We start from the raw sequence: 18,968 nt of genomic DNA, 5'->3' as shown, positions 1-18,968 counted from the left end.
TACAGATATTCATATGGAATGTAAAACAGTAATGGAACAATAACTCAAATCATGTTACATACACATCTGAATAATATCAACTTAACATAAATGTAAGCATAGGAGATGCTTGAATTTAAATAACTTGGAATGTAAATGCATAAGGGAAATCATGCGCATCCATAGAAGTATTGAGAATCACTTCTCAACGCCTGCATTTAGTGTAATCAGTTACACTTAGGTCATTCATGCATTTCTACAAACACTTAGCAAACATGGAACAACATACATGACGCATGTTGAAATACATGCACTTAGACAATTCCTTTTATCAAGGAGTTGTCATACATGCATCTAGCATACATACATGACCAATAATCATGGCAAACATAAGTGCGTATTTTATACGTATACGGTACTTTATAAATACACTTAGAATACACAAATCTCAATATAGCACATGCATATCAGGAAAGCAATGTAAACATAACATTTGACATGTGAAATCTCATCCATAACAAGAATAAATCACTAACTGGGATTGAAAGCCTTGAAAACCATAACCTATACACTTAAAGTCCGCACCTTAAGCGAGGAAAGAATAGCCGAATTGACAAGTTGTCTTCGTCAACGGCGCAAGAATACCCTAAAATAAGGATAGAAATGAGATACAACAACACCAAGTCTAATCTAAGCTCTAACACAGGTTAGGGTTAGGTTAACTTACCCCAAAAGAACTCAGAATCGTCAGAGGAACGATTCAAAGCAAAGGTTCAAAGGTGAAGAAGAACAAGGAAGAATCAAGATGATTCACCAACCAATCTCTCTCACTAACTCTCTCTTTTCCACTCTCTCCAAGCTAGGGTTAGAGAAAATTCGTATGGAAATGAGAGCTAGGGTTTAAGGACTATATATAGGCCTTAAAATGATGGAAATAACCCGTGGTCAAGGTATACTTAGGTTATAACCAAAGTACGCCTTTCTCGATCCAACGAAGCACTTCGGTGGGCCTATAACCACGAAAGGTCGGACTTAAGCTCACCGACCATGGATCTAGGTCAGCTGAGTTTTCATACCGCTCTTCAGATCGCCGTGGCGGACCACACTCAATTCAACGGTCACGGAAACTCGATCAGTCCACAAGCACTAGGATATGCCCGGGCCAACCATCCTGATCGGAGGGTGAAATTGGGTCAGAATCCAACGGTCAGATAGCTTAAAATCCTCGCGCAAGCGACAACGACTCCGATTTCATAAAAAGCTTATTAAATTCCAACCGTTCTCACACTCTTCACTCCGAACTCAATCAAATCGACCCGGAACATCAGATCGACTTGATTTTCGAGGTGAAGACCAAGCCCAACTCAGTGACTGACTAAGATCATCGCCATCGGACTTTCGATGCGCGGTCTAGGTCCGATCCAGATCTTCTAAAAATTCCCCAGAACAACTGGATTTAGCGATGGATCCCAGATTTCAGAGTAACGTAGCGCTCACTAATCTGCACGTTTAGAGCCATGCAGATACAATTTAAAGTGATTGATGCGAATTTCACAAGCAATCAAGTAAAGCGCTAATTACCCCAAAAACAACTACTTAAGGAAAGATTAGCACAAAAATTTCCAAGGTCGTTACAAATGGTAGAAGACTTTTGATCTTCTTCTTCCACAAAATCCCTTCTTCCTTCATCTCTCCTTTTTTTCCCCAAGAAAGAAAATTTTCAAATGTTTCTAGAGCTCTCTCTAAGTAATTTAAAGAAAAAAAAAAAACCTCATTTTCTCTTATTTTACTTTGCTTTACCAAAAGACTAAATACCCCCACATATATGTGGTAAAAATATATTACGTAAGCCAACATATGTGGGTTGTACCTCCACATAAGAACCCCCAACAATCTCCCCCTAAACTCATGAGGAGAAATTCATCATACTCAAACATATCATGCTTTTCTCTAGGTAAGGCCCTAGCCATCGTATCCGAGCCATTTTTATCGGTATGGATCTTCTTAAGTTGTAGCAACTTTTCTTCAAGAGCACTCTAAATCTAATGATACCTTCTATCTATGTGCTTGGACTTAAAATGGAGACTAGAATTTTTACTGAGGTGGATGACATTTTGACTTTCATAATAAATGTAACGACCTTGGAATTTTTGTGCTAATCTTTCCTTAAGTAGTTGTTTTGGGGTAATTAGTGCTTTACTCGATTGCTTGTGAAATTCGCATCAATCACTTTAAATTGTATCTGCATGGCTCTAAACGTGTAGATTAGTGAGCGCTACGTTACTCTGAAATCTGGGATCCATCGCTAAATCCAGTTGTTCTGGGGAATTTTTGGAAGATCTGGATCGGACCTAGACCGCGCGTCAAAAGTCCGATAGCGATGATCTTAGGCTGTTGCGGTCACTGAGTTGGGCTTGGTCTTCACCTCAAAAATCAAGTCGATCTGATGTTCTGGGTCGATTTGGTTGAGCTCGGAGTGAAGAGTTTGAGAACGGTTGGAATTTATTAAGCTTTTTATGAAATTGAGTCGTGTCCGCGCGACGATTTTAAGCTATCTCACCGTTGGATTCTGACCCAATTTCACCCTCCGATCAGGATGGTGGCCCATGCATATCCTAGTGCTTGTGGACTGATCGAGTTTCCGTGACCGTTGAATTGAGTGTGGTCCGCCACGGTAGATCTGTAAAGCCGATCGGTACGAACTCGCCGACCTAGATCCATGGTCGGTGAGCTTAAGTCCGACCTTTCGTGGTTATAGGCCCACCAAGTGCTTCGTTGGATCGAGAAAGGCGTGCTTTGGTTATAACCTAAGTATACCTTGACCAGGGTTATTTCCATCATTTTAAGGCCTATATATAGTCCTTAAACCCTAGCTCTCATTTCCATACGAATTTTCTCTAACCCTAGCTTGGAAAGAGAGTGGAAAAGAGAGAGTTAGTGAGAGAGATTGGTTGGTGAATCATCTTGATTCTTCCTTGTTCTTCTTCACCTTTGAACCTTCACTTTGAATCGTTCCTTTGGCGATTTTGAGTTCTTTTGGGGTAAGTTAACCTAACCCTAACCTGTGTTAGAGCTTAGACTAGACTTGGTGTTGTTATATCTCATTTCTATCCTTATTTTAGGGTATTCTTGCGCCGTTGACGAAGACAACTCGTCTAAATCAGTTCGGCGGTTCTTTCTTTGCTTAAGGTGAGGACTTTAAGTGTATAGGTTATGGTTTTCAAGGCTTTCAATCCCAGTTAGTGATTTATTCTTGTTATGGATGAGATTTCACATGTCAAATGTTATGTTTGCATTGCTTTCCTGATATGCATGTGCTATATTGAGATTTGTGTATTCTAAGTGTATTTATAAAGTACCGTATACGTATAAAATACGCACTTGTGTTTGCCATGATTTTTGGTCATGTATGTATGCTAGATGCATGTATGACAACTCCTTGGGAAAAGGAATTGTCTAAGTGCACGTATTTCAACATACGTCATGTATGTTGTTCCATGTATGCTAAGTGTTTGTAGAAATGCATGAATGATCTAAGTGTAACTGATTACACTAATTGTGGGCGTTGAGAAGTGATTCTCAATACTCCTATCGATGCGCATGATTTTCTTTATGCAATTTACATTTCAAGTCATTTAAATTCAAGCATTCCTATGCTTACATTTATATTAAGTTGATTATTCTTCAGATGTGTATGTAACATGATTTGAGTTGTTGATCCATTACTGTTTTACATTCCATATGAATATCTGTCGTAGTGTAGGATGTTTGGGACTATGCCTTAGTCCAGGAAATCGGTAATTGACCCTATGGTCGTGGTTGAGATTGCTTTCGCCACGTGAGACGCATTAGACGAACCCGAGTCGTATTAGAGTTGTCGGCAGTGGTTCGACCACGCGGAGTGTTTGCGCACTCCATGTCGTTCAATTCAACGTGCGCTCGTGCTAGTCGAGTTCGTCAAATAACCCGATTGTCCAGTGTATGTTAACCATGTATGGACGCTACTGCTTGAATCTAGGGTACCGAACTTACCAGTGAAATCCTAATAACCATGGTACCTGATCCGCTAAGACTCATGAGCCGGACATGGTGGTATGGGACACCGTGGTCGAGCTGTCGGCCTACGCTGGGGTGACGAGCCTCCCCGTAGTGACCAGTGAGCAACTTAATCTCGTGAGCCGATTATGGTGGTATGGGACACTATATTCGTGCTGTCGGCCTACATTGATTGGTGACGAGCCCTTTGTAGTGACCTCGAGCATACCTGGATACCGCAAGGAGGTGACGAGCCGATCTGTGGTAGTAAAGGCATGAAAGGCGTGCATTGATTGGTGACGAGCCCTTTGCTACGACCTCAAACATATTGTCGTATGAGATGTCTAGGATTGACGACCCTAGTATGGATTACTGTTTGGATGGTGATATGAGGAAGGTATCTTAGCTTCCCAATCCTGTTGTGTGAAACGGACTAATAACAACTTGGTAATCATATCCATGCACCGCATTTGCATGTGCTTTGTAGATGTGGCGCACTTTGAGGCGATGTCATGCGTAACGTAAGATGAAGACGCTGAGGGTGTACGCGTGAGGGCACGCATCATATTGCATTCATACCTGCATTAACAAGAGTACTTAGGCTTTATTTAAGTGTTCTGCTTTATCATTACTGTTTGATTGAACTGATAGCATGTTAACCAGTGCCTTATTGTTCCACTGAGTTGATCACTCACTCCCACGTTTCTGGGGCGGTGTTTCACACCCACCAGACTCTGTCTTAGGCCCTGATGTTGCAGATGTGGATGCGACGTCTGAGGCAGAGCGGGAGCTGGATGACGACGAGGCTGCCTTCTCCTATATGCAGTTTTCAGACGGGTTCTAGCGAGCCTCGGTCTGTTGCGCGGGATCTATGGGATTACTATTTTGGGAACTGAAATGATGTAACTTGTACTTATAATTTTGATAAATAACACTTTTACACGATCTGGTTGTATATGTAATTCAGGGACTTACACTTGTACACATATTTTACTATAAGTCTTCCGCTTGCTTTATTCACTTATCCCTGAATCATATCTGCGTTTTGGCTTAATCTATCCCATGTTTATGTGCTAATACAGTCAACATACATCATTCATTAATTATGTTGCATAAGTGATGTTTTGGAACTCGGGAGCTGAGTTATGCTCGACCCCCGAATTTCAGGGCGTTACAATAAATAATATAATTATCTTGCATCGAGCTACGTTTTTTAAAGAAACTCTTCATCCACAATATTTCCTTGCAAGCCTTTGTCACTCCAATATATTCAACTTTTTTTTAGTAGACAAGGCTATACATTTTTGTAACTTAGATTGTCATGACACTATTCCCTACAAAAGTAAGCATTTACCTCGATGTGAACTTCCTATAATCAATATCTCATGCCATATTTGCATTTGTGTAACTTTCTAACACAGGCTTACTACCTTTGAAGCATAAACGTGCCTTGGAAGAACCCTTAAGATATCTAAGAACCCACTTAATTGCTTACTAATGTTTTTCGCCAAGATTTGCAAGAAATCAGTTAACAACATCAACTGCATGTGCGATGTACACTCCTTATTGCCGATGCATGTGAAATTTTCTTCGTTTCTTTTTTCTTTGTCACTTGAAGGACTCCACCTACTTCTTAACTTGAAGTGACCTACAAGTGGAGAATCGACAAGTTTTGCCTTGTCCATTTGGAACCTTTCAAATACTTTCTCAATATACATGTCATGTGATAATTTAATCTGACATTCATATCACGAGAAATCATCACGTCCAATTTGAAAGATGATTCGATGTAGTTGAAATAACTGAATTTTGGGTTTTTCGGTCAAGTAACAGAAACTCAATAGAAAAAATTTGTTATGTGGGTCTTAAGTCCTTCATGGCATGTGACTTGCTTAATTCTTTTTTTCCAACCTGTCAGTTTTGCAAATATCTTGTCCAACAATCAACATATCATCAATATAGATTAAAAGAATAATGAAATCACTATCGAAAAAAAAAAACCTTAGTAAATACACAATAGTTTGAAGCAGTTCTTTTATATCCATGGTCTATTATAAATGAATTAAACTTTTTGTACCACTACCTTGCAATCGTAGTGGTCCTGAAATATAGTTTTGCATCCATCAGTATTACAACCTTATAAATTGGAATCAAACTTAATTAATGAGTCGCTGAAGGACAGGTAGACTAAACAGCTTGGGTGGCTTAGGAGTAATTATTAGAAATGATTTGACAGATTCCCGGCCACGACCTCTCACACCCACTACTTCTGTAATAGCAACACTACTAAATTCTATGCTCTACCATGTAGTATTTAGCTTCTTATGAATCAAGGAAACAGGCATGTAGAGATTGAAGGTGACACACTATTAGTCGTCAACTCCATCAAGCTTGAATGAAGGTCGGGCAAGGAATGGGTGGTTTGAAGCCCACGCTTAGGGGTGTACATCGAGTTGAACAGAGTTGAGCTGGCCTTAGCTCAACTCGGCTCAGCCACTAGTTGACCTTAGCTCGAACTCGGCTCGACTCAGTCCTCTAGCCTGACTGGCCAGCTCGGGCTGAGTTTGAGCCAAGATCGATCCGAGTTCGCCATTGAGGCATTTCCACAAACACCTAGACCGCACCTTCAAAATTCCTCTGTATGTAAAACAGAAGCAATGGTTTTATAGATATTTTATCAAACACCTTCTTGGCAATATAAAAACCAAGAAAAACCAAGAAAAGAAAGGGTATTTGTTTCATATATATACCTTTCTTGCCACCAGCCACACTTTGTTGAGTCATTTTATCAAACACTTGGTCAGCAACATCAATGGCAAAGTAACCAAGTCATAGAATTGATTTGATTTGAGTTCGATTTGAGCTGGATTTGATCCGAGTCGAGTCGAGCTGGGGCCTGCTCAAACTCGGCTCGAACTCATTTTCGAGCTAAAAAATCAGCTCGACTTGGCTCGAACTCAGCTTCAAATCGAGTCAAATTGAGTTTTTTCGAGTCGAGTCGAGTGAGCTAACTGAGCTAGCTCGGTTCATGCACACCCCTACCCACACTGATGTATGTGTTGTACATCTATTTCATCTATCACTTTTTCCCGCTTCTTTTAGGGCATGATATAAAAGAAGAAGAAGATCCACATCTCAAGTGTACCACAACAATAGAAACAATAGTCATTGACCATTAAAACTTCTTGGCGGCCTCAAAAGTTTTGGATCAAGATGATATTTGTGTTTTCCCTTCAGCCGGGTCTATGTTACTTTATCAACATGTTAGATATGGAAAATAAACATTATGGTGGGCCCTAGGATTATTATTATTATTATTATTATTATTATGGTAGGCATTTATATGACCAACGTTTCCTATGGTGTGGCCCACTTGAGATTCAGATCTGGTTCATTTTTTACACCATTCTAAAATTAACAGGAAAAACTGATGGGCAGACATGATATACAATACATATATTAAGGTGCGCCCCACGATCAACATCTCAACTACGGAGTGGATTGTAGGTGACCCCGAGCACAGTCTGTTCCCGCGGGGCTGTATGGGGAATGACAAATGCACTCCCTTCATTTGTTTTTAAAGACTACAGTCGTACAATGTTCTAAAATCAGGAGATCCAAAACTCATGCACGCCGTGATACACGAAACAGTCGGGATTGAACTTCTGGTGGCTAGTGCCCGGCGGTGACAGAAGTTTTGTATCGGGATGATATTTATTCCTACAGTTTTATCTAAGTCGTAATAATTCTGCGAATGATTTGGATGACATATAAATATTATGGTCAGCTCTAGGAAGGTTTGGACGATGGCCTTTGCTGTTCCCACAGTTTTCTTGGTATGAGCCACCCAAGTTTTGGATTGCCTGTTTTTTACAATCCTGTCGCTTTCCTACTGTTTTGTTGGTAAGGACCACCTAAGTTTTGGATCTACCTGAATTTGACAATCCTATCCTATCGTGGTTTTTCAAAATAGATGGAAAGAGTGGATTTGTCACGGATATGTATGTGGACCCCACTCGGCCCGGCACAAAGACATACATGTCGCTGTGCCCGGGGTCGCAAGCAATCCGCTCCCCTCAACCAGTGGGCTATCACCCGGGACTCGAGGAGAATTGGTACCGGTACTTGGGCCGCAGCTAGGAACGGACAGGGACTCTGAGGGCCCATAGTGATGTATGAGTTTTATCCACACCATCCGTTCATTTTCTCATGTCATTTTAGGATACAAACTCAAAAATGAGGCAGAACCAGGGCTTAGGTGGACCACACCCTAGCAAGCAGCGGTCATAATGCTTCCCACAGTTGAAACATTCCTAGAGCTCAGTGATAGTTAATTTTTTTTATTTTTTTATTTTGTTAGCTTGTTAGTACACCAACTGTCAGTTCACACGTCAGTGTTAGCTACCCCCACTAGGGATCGATATAAAGACCTCAGGTGTTGAAAGGAGGTATCTTTCACTCAGTCTATCACTTGAGCTATGTATCAGGGTGTCATAGTGACAGTTAATTGTTATCCGATATGTTCACAGGGTAGACTGGGAAAACACAAATATGAGCTCCATGCAAAACTTCTTTAGCCTGGAAAAGTTTTCAACAGCAAGTGTTTAATCTACACCGTGTCGTCGACTTGAGCTTTGAAACTACCTCATTTTCGGGCTACCATATGTCAAGCAGAAGCAGATTGGCTGGTGTACCACACACCACCAACCTATCTGGTGTAGATAGGTGTCGTGCAAAGACGAGCTCCGACGCTCCTCGGGTTGTATGAACGGTTCAAAGGAGATCAAAGCTAGATTGGGTCCACAATGATATATTTATTATATCCACACCGATCATACCTTTGGTTAGATCATTTTAAATCTAGGTCCCAAAATTGAGTAATATCCAGAGCTCAATTTGACCACACCACAAATAACAGTGTGACAATGATTCACATCATTAAAACATTTGTAGGGACCACCATAACTCTTATTTTCTATCCAATCTATTACTAAAGTCACACGGACATAGATGAAGAAGAAAAAAAAGTTATCATATTGATCCAAAATTTCTGTGACCCAAAAGGGTTTAAATGGTAGACGTTCAGTTCCCCTGCTATTTACAGTGTGGTCCACTTGATCTTTGGGTCGGTCTTATTTTCGGATCAAGCCTTAAGAAAGCTTGCCAAGTGTATGAACGGTTTGGATATGACTCATATCTCATGGTGGGACCAACATAACTTGGTGATGTCAACACACTAGCCAGGTCGGTGGTGTGTGGTACACCAGCCAGTCACTTCCCTGTCAAGCCCGTCTTGGTACCTTCCTAGACTGAAAGATTACCCATTTCTTCCAAGAGAGGAAGGTAATTCTAGATCCAAAGACAACTATCCCTCTACGCCTTTATTTTGAACCCACTTCCCCCGTTCGTATATCTATTATTTTGGATTTTGACCCATCAACGCACCTGTCTTTTCATAGGTTGCTTAATACATTAGCTTCCGTTGTGAAAAAGAAGGGTGATATTATCGGACAAGCATAGCCAAATCAGAATGATTAGCTTTTATGAGCTGGCCAGCATTTCGATTGAAGGGAAATGGGGCCGCAAGAGTCCAGCCCATCATTTCTCAACAAAAGAAGAGCTTGACCGAACAACTCACTGCAGTCCTGGTAAGCAACCTTGGGTCCATACACCACGGAGCATTTGCAAAGAGTCTGTGTGAATGGATTACTGGTATCTTGTTCACGCGTCAGCTCTTCACGAACCATTCTCCCCAACCTCTCCCCAATTAAAAGACTCAAGCGACTAGTTTTTGGATTTTTCTTAGTCGACTGTGTACCTAAATGGTTTTATTTCTTGTTATTTATTCTTCTTCTTATTAACCGTTTATTTATAAGAAATAAATTGTAAGGTTTTGTTTTCTTGTTCAGGAGATTCTCCGGGAACGTTCACCCATGGAGGACACAATATACCCACGGTGCGGATTACAAAAGCATAGGCTCAACCTGGTAGAATTGAAAACAGGTGTATGGGGTGCAAGACATGATGCAGTGTATTCTATCGTCTCTACTTTAAATATGCTGGTCATCTTTGGATGATTACAGACCGCATCTTTTGGGCTTATCATCCCAAGTCTATGCGGTCTTACGTTGAGGAATCTTTGGCATGACTGTCGCCAAGTTTGGTGGCCCACAAGATGGGCCCTGTCGATCCCAAACTTCTCCTGATAACAAAATTATTGGACATTTGACTAAAATATACTCATGGTTCCGTGGTAACCCTCAAATATGCATTATTTTTCGAAATATTCTTTTTCTACAGTAGGTGCACCGACTTCATTATGCATCATTTTTCGAAATATTCTTTATTTATTATTATGCATCTCATAAAAGGGAGTGAATTATGTGCAACATTAGCCTCACCTAAGACTTTTTTTTTTTTTAGCTTGTTAGTACACCCCCACTGTCAGTTCGCAGGTCATTGTTAGCCACCTCCACGTTGAGATCCTTATTATAGGGCCAAACTCTGATGCATGTATTCTATATTCATGTTGTTAATCCATTTTTCATATCATTTTAGGGCAGGAGGCTGAAAAAGAAGAAGATCCAAGTCTCAAGTGGACCATGCCATAGGAAACCATGGTAATTGAGCATTAACAACTTATAATAGGTTATAAAAGTTTTGGAACTTGATATTTGTCTTTTTCCTTTCATCCAAGTTCACCTGACCTTATCAACAGGTTGGATGAGAAATAAAATATACAGAAACATCACGGTAGGCCATAGAAAGCTTTTAATGGTGCCATGTTCAATCACCACTATTTCCTATAAGCATGGTCTACATAAGATTTGGATATGCTCCATTTATTAGCACATTGCTGAAAATGATTTGGCCAAATAGACGGACTGCAGGGATATGAAAAAAAAAAAAACATCAAGATGTTGCCCATAATAAGGATCGCATTGCCTTTGGTGAAGTCAAGACCATACCTAATCCGCTCCCCTAAAGAAAATGAGCTCTCTTTCTTTCTTTCTTTCTTTCTTTTTTCAAAATTTCTTACTTAAATGGGTCTTTTGCCAATAAATAGATAGATGAAAGCCAATAAAAGCTCTTTAAAAAGAAAAAAAAAAAGAAAAAAAAGAAAAAAAAAAGGGATTCTCCTTCTTTCTAAAACGATTAGGCTCAAATGGATCTTTTTGGGAAGAAATTGATGTAAAAAGATGAGAGATATCAAAACTATACTTTTAAAAGATGAGTTTTTCTTCTTTCTCCAAAAGATTAGGGTTAGCTTGATTTTTTATCAATAGCTAAATTTTGGCCCACTATTAAAAGGTCAAATATTATCCAAATGATATGATTACAAAGTCATTTTATAGTTTGTCAAATCATCTTTCCAAATAGCTCAAAATCATCCCAATTGGACATGTAATGAGAGAGTTTTGACCATTCACATGATTGCACTCAGCAGTTCGCACGATGGATAGCGAGCTCTCGCTAGGTCATTCGATCGATGATGGGTGCTTGGTAGTTCCTGCGATCGCGCTTGGTAGTTCGGTGGCACAGTCGATCGGGGCACTCATAGTTTGAGTGATCGATTGTGGGCACTTTGGAAGTCCCTGTCACGCCCCAAATCAAGTTTTTGGTGCCCATTCGCTGTAATCTAAACTTAGATCCGATAGCCTCCATAGTACCTTGGTTTCGACACCTAATGGCCATAAGCCAAGTCCCAAAAAATATGGGATCCTACAAGGAGAAATTTCAGGGTGATTTTTTTATTTTTTATTTATTATTATTATTATTTTTTTGTAGAGCATAACCACAAGTGTACTAAAAAACTAAAACATCATCACATGCATTCATTATAAAAGGATTAAAGTATAATGTTGAAAAGGGAAATACAACATATATTTAAAACTCCAAAAGATTAGGCACATGCTCTTGCCTCACTACTATTGTTATCTGGCATAACCTACATGTAATAACATGCGTAAGCTTACTACGAAACTTAGAGAGTGCGTGCATGCGTGTGTAATGCATATGTCAAGTATACATATATCATAGTAAGTAGAAAATGATGGAAAGGTAAGTTGCTAAGTCCATAAATGTCATTAATCACCAAGGCTACGTAATGCAAAGGCTAATCCATCCAAATATCGTATACAACTATGCACCACAAATATGCCAATCCTGGTTTCTAATCCACATCACAATGTTGTTCTCATCCAGGATATCACTGGGGTTTAATACGCAAGAAATGGTCTGCAACACATAACCATGTAATGGTAGAAGACCTACTACTCACCTCATTGGTAGTATGTTAATATCCACCCGGCTCGTCAGTAGTGGACACATTTCTAAGCTGGTCAGACATGACTTCAATCGCTGACTACTCTCTAGGCAGGTGAGGCAAAACCTCCTCCCAACTGAGCTCGACACAATGGGGAGACGCGACCTACTAGTAGTTGGCACTCGTGTGCTCATGAGTCCACTTAGTATAGATGTTGGAGCATCCTACTAGTATCACAGGGTTTAGGGCCTTTTACGTAGGGACATATATAGAGCCTAATATGTTGTAAGAGAATTTTTAGTGTTCATAACTCCTTCGCCAACCATATCCAAGCTACATGAATACATCTCTGGTGTCGCTATGGAGTAATTACAACGTGTCATAAACAATCCTTCATGCATGAATCACACTATCTATGTCATGCATCAAGTCATACGATGATCATGCGGGTGACCTTATCTTGTACGGGTCCCTAATGAACCATGAGGCATATACTGTAGGTTTACGATGCATCAGGCAATCTATCCATGATATGAATACCAACCATGGCCTTGTGGCTAGGTATACCCTAAGATACATTCATATCAATAGTCAGCCATATATATGATGCTTATGAGCATATGAATGGGCATTATATTCATTATACTAAGTAAGGATTCAGATAAATCTGAAAGTGATGATTGACCAAGCCCTACCCCACATGACAAAGAGTCAGTGCATGAACACAAGCCCGCGTCTAGGTTTTCCCCAACAATTAGTGTAACGACCTTGGAAATTTTTGTGCTAATCTTTCCTTAAGTAGTTGTTTTCGGGGTAATTAGCGCTATACTCGATTGCTTGTGAAATTCGCATCAATCACTTTAAATTGTATCTGCATGGCTAAAACTTGTAGATTAGTTAGCGCTACGTTACTCTGAAATCTGGGATCCATCGCTAAATCCAGTTGTTTTGGAGAATTTTTGGAAGATCTGGATCGGACTTGGACCGCGCGTCGAAAGTCCGATGGCGATGATCTTAGGCTGTTGCGGTCACCGAGTTGGGCTTGACCATCACCTCGAAAATCAAGTCCATGTGATGTTCTGGGTCGATTTGTTTGAGTTCGGAGTGAAGAGTGTGAGAACAGTTGGAATTTAATAAGTTTTTATGAAATCTGAGTCGTGTCGCTTGCGCGGCAATTTTAAGCTATCTGACCGCTGGATTCTGACCCAATTTCACCCTCTGATCAGGGAAGGTGGCCCAGGCATATCCTAGTACTTGTGGACCTGATCGAGATCCCGTGACCGTTGATTTGAGTGTGGTCCGCCACGGCTGATCTGAAGAGCCAGTCGGTATGAAAACTCATCTTGACCTAGATCCATGGTCAGTGAGCTTAAGTCTGACCTTTCATGGTTATAGGCCCACCAGAAGTGCTTCGTTGGATCGAGAAAGGCATGCTTTGGTTATAACCTAAGTATACCTTGACTCTGGGGTTATTTTCGTCAAGTTGAGGCCTATTTATAGTCTTTAAACCCTAGCTCTCTTTTTCATACGAATTTTCTCTAACCCTAGCTTGGAAAGAGAGTGGAAAAGAGAGAGAAAGTGAGAGAGATAAGTTGGTGAATCATCTTGGATTCTTCCTTGTTCTTCTTCACCTTTGAACCTTCACTTTGAATCGTTCTTCTGATGGTTCTAAGTTCTTTTGGGGTAAGTTAACCTAACCCTAACCTGTGTTAGAGCTTAGATTAGTTTTGGCGTTGTTGTATCTCATTTCTATCCTTGTTTTAGGGTATTCTATCGCCGTTGACGAAGACAACTGGTCTAAATCAGTTCGGTGTTCATTCCTTGCTTAAGGTGCGGACTTTAAGTGTATAGGTTATGGTTTTCAAGGCTTTCAATGCCAGTTAGTGATTTATTTTTATTATGGATGAGATTCTGTATGCCAAATGTTGTGTTTATGTTGCTTTCCTGATATGCATGTGTTATATTGAGATTTGTGTATTCTATGTGTATGTATAAAGTACCGTATACGTATAAAATATGCACTTATGTTTGCCATGATTATTTGTTATGTATGTATGCTAGATGCATGTATGACAACTCCTTGGTAAAAGGAATTGTCTAAATGCATGTATTTCAACATACGTCATGTATGTTGTTCCATGTATGCTAAGTGTTTGTAGAAATGCATGAATGATCTAAAGTGTAACTTATTACACTAATTGCGGGCGTTGAGAAGTGATTCTCAGCACTCCTATTGATGTACATGATTTCCTTTATGCAAGTTACATTCCATGTTATTTAAATTCAAGCATTACATATGCTTACATTTATGTTGAGTTGATATTCTTCAAATGTTTATGTACCATGATTTGAGTTGTTGTCCCTTTACTGTTTTACATTCAATATGAACATCTGTAGTAGTGTAATGTGTTTGGGACTATGCATTAGTCCAGGAAATCGGTAATCGACTCTATGTTCGTGGTTGGGATTACTTTCGCCATGCAGGACGTATTAGACGAACCCGAGCCGTATTAAAGTTGACGGCAGTGGTTTGGCCACGCGGAGTGTTTGCGCACTCTATGTCGCTCAACTCAACGTGCGCTCGTGCTAGTCGAGTTCGTCAAGTAACCCGATTGTCCGATGTATGTTCACCATGTATGGACGCTACTGCTTGAATCTAGGATACCGAACTTACTAATGAAATCCTATTAACTATGGTACTTGATCCGCTAAGACTCATGAGCCGGACATGGTGGTATGGGACACCGTGGTCGAGCTGTCGGCCTACGCTGGGGTGACGAGCCTCCCCATAGTGATCAGTGAGCAACTAAACTCGTGAGCCGATTATGGTGGTATGGGACACTATATTCGTGCTGTCGGCCTACATTGATTGGTGACGAGCGCTCTGTAGTGACCTCGAGCATACCTGGCTACTGCAATGAGGTGACGAGCCGAACTGTGGTAGTAAAGGTATGAAAGGCGTGCATTGATTGGTGACGAGCTCTTTACTACGACCTCAAATATATGATCGTATGAGATGTCTAGGATTGACGACCCTAGCATGGATCACTGTTTGGATGGTGATATGAGGAAGGTATCTTAGCTTCTCAATCCTGCTGTATGAAATGGACTAATAACAACTTGGTAATCATATCCATGCACCGCATTTGCATGTGCTTTGTAGATGTGGCGCACTTTGAGGCGATGTCATGCGTAATGTAAGATGAAGACGCTGAGGGTGTACGCCTGAGGGCACGTATCATATTGCATACATCCTTGCATTAACAAGAGTACTTAAGATTTATTTAATTGTTCTGCTTTATCATTACTGTTTGATTGAACTGATAACATGTTAACCAGTGCCTTATTGTTCCACTGAGTTGATCACTCACTCCCACGTTTTTGGGGCAGTGTTAAACACCCACCAGACTCTGTCTTAGGTTCTAATGTTGCAGATGTGGATGCGACTTCTGAGGCAGAGCGGGAGTTGGATGATGATGAGGCTGCGTTCTCCCATATGCAGTTTTCAGACGGGTTCTAGCGAGCCTCGGTCTGATGTGCGGGATCATGGGATTATTTTTTTGGGAACTTAAATGATGTAACTTGATACTTATAATTTTGTTAAATAACACTTTTATACGACCTGGCTTGTATATGTACTTCAGGGATTCACACTTGTACACATAATTTTCTATAAGTCTTCCGCTTGCTTTATTCACTTATCCCTGAATCATATCTGTGTTTTGGCTTAATCTATTCCATGTTTTATGCACTAATATAGTCAACATACATCCTTCATTAAATATGTTGCATAAGTGATGTTTTGGAACTCGGGAGCTGAGTTATGCTCGACCCTCGAATTTTAGGGCGTTACAAGTTGGTATCAGAGCATGATCTGGATTAAACCGGACCTGGGTTATGGTCACACACCGCACGTTGTCGCCACTTTAGTGTATTTGGGTGCGGGTCTATCGTAGATTTGGTGTTTGTGCTCCGTAGCTTCTATCGGCGAAAGTTTCCTGAAAACCTTCGCCGAGATCGAGTTTGTACTCTTACCTGATCACACACAGCGACCCGAAACCTTTCCTAGACCATCTATTAATGAGTTTAGATGGTCTATCTTCTTTTTTTAACCCTTAAACCTTCAAGAAATCTCTATTTTAATCAGATTTCTGCCAGAATGACCCGATAGGCGTCAATCTATGCAAGGGGCCAATCGGGGCATTTTCTGTGGGACTCAGGAGGGGACCACATGTTTTGGACCATGGGGGACCAGGAGGGCCTCGCCAAAATGGCGAGGCATCGCCGGAATGTCCAGAGACCGGCGATGCCATCGCCGGTTCGACGAGGGATTGCCGCCCAACGGGCCAGGCCGGGCCGGCCGACGCGGTGTAACGCCCTGGAATTCGGGGGTCGAGCATCACTCAGCTCCCTAGTTCCAAAACATCACTTATGCAACATATTTAATGATGGATGTATGTTGACTGTCCACAAGCACTAGGATATGCCTGGGCCAACTATCCTGATCAGATGGTGAAATTGGGTTAGAATCCAATGGTCAGAATGCTTAAAATCGTCGCGCAAGCGACACGACTCAGATTTCAATAAAAGCTTAATAAATTCCAACCGTTCTCACACTCTTCACTCCGAGCTCAAGCAAATCGACCCAGAACATCGGATCGACTTGATTTTCGAGGTGAAGATCAAGCCCAACTCGGTGACCGCAACAGCCTAAGATCATCGCCATCGGACTTTCGACGCGCGGTCCAGGTCCGATCCAGATCTTCCAAAAATTCCCCAGAACAACTGGATTTAGCGATGGATCCCAGATTTCAGAGTAACGTAGCGCTCACTAATCTACACGTTTAGAGCCATGCAGATACAATTTAAAGTGATTGATGCGGATTCCACAAGCAATCGAGTAAAGCGCTAATTACCCCAAAACAACTACTTAAGGAAAGATTAGCACAAAAATTCCAAGGTCGTTACACGCGGGCCGATCACTCCTAGGCCTAATGTGGCCCACCTCTCCACGATTTTCCCTTAAAACCTTTTTCTTTTATCTATTTCCTTCACAAATCCCTCTCCCAAGCTCTCCCTTTCTTCAAAACCCTCTCCAAATCCTCTCAAATCTCTCTCAAATCTTCTTCTTCCTCCATTTTTCGTGCAAACCCATCACCCCATCTCCAACTCCTCCCTCCCATTGCTGATTTCTCTTTCTTTTCTTCTCATTTGAGCTCTTGTATTCTCATTTTGGCTATTGGTTGTGTGGAAGCTTCACCATCTTCCTATTTCTCTCTTTCTCTCATTTCTCATGGCCCTCTTTGAGATTATGATGGCTATCTTTTCCATTTCTTCCCTTCTTTCCTTGATGGGGAAGAAGAGAGCGCCCATGGATGAAGCCGGGCCGAGCCGCCCAACCCGTGCACGGAGGCCAAGAGGTGCCGCCGCGAGCACGTTCGCCACACGCAAATTCCAGACGAAGTGTGACCTTGATCCTCGAGCTCCCGTTAGTAGGACCTTGTTGGTGGAGTTGTCACATGGAGTCTATGAACGCCGTAGAGTCCTTTTTGAGGCTCATATTGATCCGTGGCTCTTTAGTGAGTTTATGTTGTTGGAGCGCCTAGAAGGGGCTGGTTGGGGTCCCTTGTTCGAAGGCGAGTATCGCGCAAATGCTAGCACTGTTCGAGCTTTTTATGCCAACATTCTGGAGCCTTCGCTGGAGCCTCTGCAGTTCAAGATTCCTTGTGGTAGCGGTCGAGTGGGTATTGTCAATGTTGCTTTGATATCCCGACTCCTGAAGGTGCCACTTGGTGAAGTGCATGCCAGCGAAAAGAATGTGGACAGTGTGCGCGAGAGGGATCGTCGCACCCGATCCTTGTGTGGTCGTCTGGTCGAATGGCAGCCGAATAGGAGTCTTCTGGCTTCCTACATGACGGACGACTTCCGTTTGCTTCACCACATCTTTACGTTCAATGTATATCCAAGGTGGAGCAATCGCAGCGAGTGTACGCGCCTGATAGTGGATTTCTTATATCAGGTGGGGCAGGAAGCGAAGTTGTGTGTGCCGACGTACGTCCTGCGCCAGATTATTCTCATCGCTCGTTCGAGTAGGAGGACCGAGTCGCTTCCATTTGGCCACCTCATTTGCAAGCTTGCACATGAGTTTGGCTATAGGCTTGGAGCTGAGAAGCCGGTTCCTGTTCGTCATATCAATCTGAGGACTCTTAAGCTGATGGAGGTTGGTTCTGGTCGGCTTGTCTCGGAGGGTGAGGCTGAGTCTGAGAGCGGTGATGAAGAGAGTTATGCTGAAGGTGGTGCGGAGTCTGAGGAAGAAGCAGAGCAGGACGAGGAAGAGATTGAGGCACAGGATTCGAGTGATAGCTCTCCTCCTGTGGCGCCAGAGTGGTGCGCAGAGCAGACTGCCAGAGATGCCCGTCTTACACGGCTTGAAGAAGGACAGGCTGTTTTACGCCAGGATATGGCTGATCTTCGAGGCCTTGTTAAACATAAGTTTAAGAAGGTGACTCGGACTCTGAAGTCTATCCTGTGTTGCTTGCAGGATAAGGGTGCTCCGCCTCCATCTCCTGATTCCGACGAGTAGCTGTCGTCGTGGCCGTCTTTGCTTTGTTTGGTGTTTTCTTTCTGTGTGTAGCCGTTGTTGGCTTGTAGTTGGAGTGTTGTAGTTGTGTAGTTATTGTAGTTGTTT

The sequence above is a fragment of the Magnolia sinica genome, chromosome 12, assembly GCF_029962835.1.
Source record: "Magnolia sinica isolate HGM2019 chromosome 12, MsV1, whole genome shotgun sequence".
NCBI lineage: Eukaryota > Viridiplantae > Streptophyta > Magnoliopsida > Magnoliales > Magnoliaceae > Magnolia > Magnolia sinica.
Note: the sequence above shows the minus strand (reverse complement) of the source record.